Source organism: Cornus florida, unplaced genomic scaffold (assembly GCF_030987335.1).
Source record: "Cornus florida cultivar Cherokee Brave unplaced genomic scaffold, ASM3098733v1 CherokeeBrave_3.0.0_Hap2_Chr10, whole genome shotgun sequence".
NCBI lineage: Eukaryota > Viridiplantae > Streptophyta > Magnoliopsida > Cornales > Cornaceae > Cornus > Cornus florida.
This window is the reverse complement of record NW_026775580.1, coordinates 102,528,529-102,532,875: the sequence shown is the minus strand read 5'-3', so window position 1 is coordinate 102,532,875 and position 4,347 is coordinate 102,528,529. Positions and strand designations below refer to the sequence as shown.

The window sequence follows — 4,347 nt, the reverse complement described above, 5'->3', positions numbered from 1 at the left end:
CCTCTCCCTTAGTTTAATTAGTTTAATTTCATGCCACTAGCTTAGTTGTAGTGTAGTTGTTAAATGGGAGGACAATCCATGCTTGTTGTTGATGTTACATACTTATGAAAACAAGTAACATATTTCACCAACCTTGTGATGTGTTTGGATTGTGAGCTTAAAGAAAGGATTAATGGCTTTATTTGATATGTTATGTTATCCACCATGTTGTTTAGACAATATATGCTTAATTTGTCATCCGTGCTTACTGGAACAACCCCACACACACACACCTTGTTGCAATACATGTCTTTCCCCTCATTAATCATTCATTAAAGGTGTAGAAAAATTATGTTTAGTGGTGATCTCTAAACCCCAAGATCTCTCTCTCTTTTATTCTCTCTATTACATTATTGTTTACCTTAGTTTAATTTGCATCTAGTGTAATCCAATAAACCAATCACAATTTTGATCACTCGACCTACTAATCCTAATTTTGATTCCTCAACCTAGTACGACACCTCAATCCCTTGGGACAATCCCTACTTGCCCTAGCTATATTTTTAGTGAAAGATAGTAGTGACAATTTCTAAATGTAAAACTTGGCCACATTGCATAAACTTTGGGTTTGAATTGACGACACACCAAGTTTTTGGCGCCGTTGCCGGGGATTGATTGATTGATTGGCAACGTCGTATTTGTGGAATTAATTATGAATTAGTACTCTTTTGATCATGTCTTTACTTTGTTTTCAATTTTGTTACTTATTATGTCTGTTCTTGTTTGACAAGGAGTATTGGGCTAAGAAGGTGAGTAAAGGAGTATTCCAAGTAAAGGAACTAAGCAAGTAAGGAAAAAGGCTAAAATCATAAAAAATTGCTAAGCTAAAAGCTAAAAATTTGGAGTTGAAGTGTTAAAGGACCTTTGTGAGCTTTTTCTTACTCAAACCCTTAGTTAAATCGTCGGCCCGCGTAGAGGCTTGTATTTCAATTCTTAGATAAATCGTGAGCCCGCGTGGAAGCAATTTACTTTTCTTGCATATTGTGTTAAAGCATGGGAGTATGAGAACATTGAATATGGAGGAAGGTTGTTGATTATTGATTTGTTGTGAAGGTGAAGTGTTTGTCATTATTACTTGTTGTGTTCAATTGTGCATGCATGGTCGTAGATCATTGAGACCCACTCTTGTCCCTTTAAATTTTCATCTTGAATCCATTGTTTGAAACCCTAGGGGAAGAGGTAGTTCTAGTCAATCCATTTCATTAATGGAAGGACACAATGAGGACCATGTGGAGGACGTTGGTCACATAGACCAACAAGGTATCCTCCACCCCAATGTGCGTCATGATAACATGCAAGTTCCATTAGGCATGCCAAGGCCATTCGTTCATCCACCACAACAACAAGGCCAAGTTCTATTGGGAATGCCAATGCCAATCTATGCTCCACCACCACCCATCTTTCAAGGCAACTAAGGTGCCCATGTTGCACCTCCAATTGTTAATCCTCCCCTTGCTTTAAGAGATCACTATGTACCTAATGAATATAATGCACCCACATGCATTCAATTGCCACCATTTAGAGCACATCACTATGAAATCAAACCAAAAACCATTCAAATGCTTCCTAACTATCATGGACTTCCAAGTGAAGAACCTTACAAGCATTTGGATGAGTTTCTTGAAGTATGTTCCACCGTAAAATACACGGACATGCCGGAAGAGGTCTTAAGGCTTAAACTTTATCCATTCACCTTTAAAGACAAGGCAAAATATTGGTTTAACAATCTTAGGCCTTTTTCAATAACTTTTTGGGCGGAAATGCAACAAGAGTTCTTGAAAAAGTACTATCCGGTTTCTAAGACCAATGCCATGAGAACTTCAATTAAGGAATTTTAACACGGGGATGGGGAAATATTTCATGAGGCATGGGAACGCTTTAATGAATTACTTAGGAAGTGTTCACATCATGAAATGCCCAAATGGCAATTAGTTTAATATTTCTTTGAGAGCTTATCGAATAATTACAAGGGTATGATTGATGCTTCCATGGGTGGCTCTTACATTGATAGGCATGAGAATGACGTGTGGCTTCTTTATGAGAGCATGAGTGAAAATTCTTTGCATCGTACTTTATCTTCGAAGAATGGTAGAAATTCTAGTGGTAGGAAGAGTGTTGGCTTACATCAAGTCGACCACTCCAATGAAATTGCCGCCGAAATGAAATCATTATCTCAAAGGTTTGATCAATTTTTGATCAACCAAAACTCGGTGAATCAAGTATCTTCCTTCCCTAACCATTCTCATCATGCATCTAATGAGACATGTATGACTTGTTCAAGTGTTTTACATTCTACTTCCAACTGTCCCCGTGGAGATGTGCAAAGTGAACATCATGAACAAGCAAATGCTATTTTTGCTAATCAAAGGAACAATCATTATGGCAATCATTACAATCCTAGTTGGAGGAATCACCCGAATTTCTCTTGGAAAAACCAAGGGGATGGCTCAAACCCTTCCCAAGGCGATTTTCAAGGGAAATACATTCCACCTCCACTACAAAGCCAAGGTTCCCAAGGTTTTAGATCATCATACCAATCACAAGGAAACCAATTCTCTAATTCTCATTTTCCTAATCAACCATCGTATTCCCAAGGAAATGTTAGAAGTCCTGCTTTTGAAGAGAAAGTTTTGACCGCTTTGGGCATTTTAGAGGCAAACACATAATTACTTCATTCTCACTCTCAATCTATTGCTAAGCTAGAAACCCAAGTAGGGCAAATAGTTAGCACTTTAAATGCTAGAGAGAAAGAAAAAATGCCTTTGAATAGTCCCACAAAAGCAACAATGTGTTGTGGAGGCTCACTCTTTATCGGAAGGTCACACAATAGAGTATGTCAATGCGGTGACCACCTCGAGAAGTGGAAAGGTTGTGGACAACCAAGTGGGTATGTCCAATGAAGAGAGTGAACCGGTGCAACCAAAAGTTAACACCCGTCCTGTTTCATATCATATTCCTCCTTCATTGCATGTGCATGACCATATAAATGAAAATGTATTGAAAAGTGATTTTGAAAAGAGAAATTTACAAAATGATTTGAAAATTTCTTATGTTGAAGAGACTTCAAAGAAAATTTTCGAAAAAGTTTTTGAGCCAAAAGCTCCATTTTCGGATGCCTTAAAAAGATTCATTTCAAATGACAAGCAAAAGGCCAAAGTAAATGAAATCATGAATGTGTTTAAGCAAGTGAAAGTCAATCTTCCACTTTTGGATGCAATCAAAAAATTCCGGCTTATGCGAAATTCTTGAAAGACTTGTGCACCCAAAGGCGGAAGAACAAAAGCCAAGCACCTAGAAAAGTGGTCTTAACCGAGCAAGTAAGCTCAATTTTGCAGCATAACACTCTTCCAAAGTTTAAGGACCCTGGTTCACCTACTACTTCATGCTTCGTTGGTGATCATATCATTAATCAGGCTCTTCTTAACCTAGGAGCAAGTGTTAATCTTCTTCCATACTCGGTATATGTCAAATTAGGCTTAGGAGACTTGAAACCGACGTCGGTAGTTTTGCAACTTGCCGACTGATCAATTAAAAAGCCTCGGGGTATCATTGAGGACGTCTTGATTAAAATTGATAAATTCTTCTTTCCCGTTGATTTCGTTGTCATTGACACGGAACCGGTCCCAAATCCTAAGAGCCAAATTCCCGTTATCCTTGGCCATCCTTTCTTGGCAATCGTGAATGCCAACATTAATTGTAGGACGGGGATAATGAAGATTTCATTTGGCCACATGAAGGTAAAGTTAAATATTTTTAATCCAACCCCCAATTCGTTTGACAAACATAAAGAGATTAATGTTGTAGAGAAATGTCATGACCTCAAATGTGAAGGAATCGAGTTTTTGTGTGAGACCAAAGTTTCAAAAAGTCCATCTTCAACCTTGAAACCCAAAAAAGTTGTTTCAAAATCTTGTTTTGAAAGGGCGTGGAAGCCCAAAGATTGTTTTGACCAAGGACCGAAAACGTCTTTTGAGCTCAATCCAACAAGTTCCTTAAAGAACCATTTGTTGGATGGAGTTCAAAGCACTTATCACCCCATTGAGGAGGGGATGCACTACAAGATGTATAATCCAAACTAAAAGAGCCCAACGTCTTGCTAGAGACGTTAAAGACTAGCAAGACATTTCGTAGGGTGTCAAAACCCTATTCCTTCTCTCATTTCTATCTTTGATTTCAATTCTTGTGAAGTCTAGATATTGGTTTTGGGTTCATATATATTGCTAGGAACTGTGATTAGGACTGCATACACTTTTATATTGAAATTGAGCATTTTGCATAAGTTTGATCGAACTCAAGGGAGGATTCGAT

The 4,347-nt window shown here is 38.0% G+C and overlaps 1 pseudogene; it reads right to left on the bottom strand.

Annotated features, from left to right (window-relative positions):
• Positions 1 to 1,855: 1,855 nt before the first annotated feature.
• On the bottom strand, positions 1,856 to 1,954 carry LOC132280387 (small nucleolar RNA R71; annotated as a pseudogene).
• Positions 1,955 to 4,347: the final 2,393 nt, after the last annotated feature.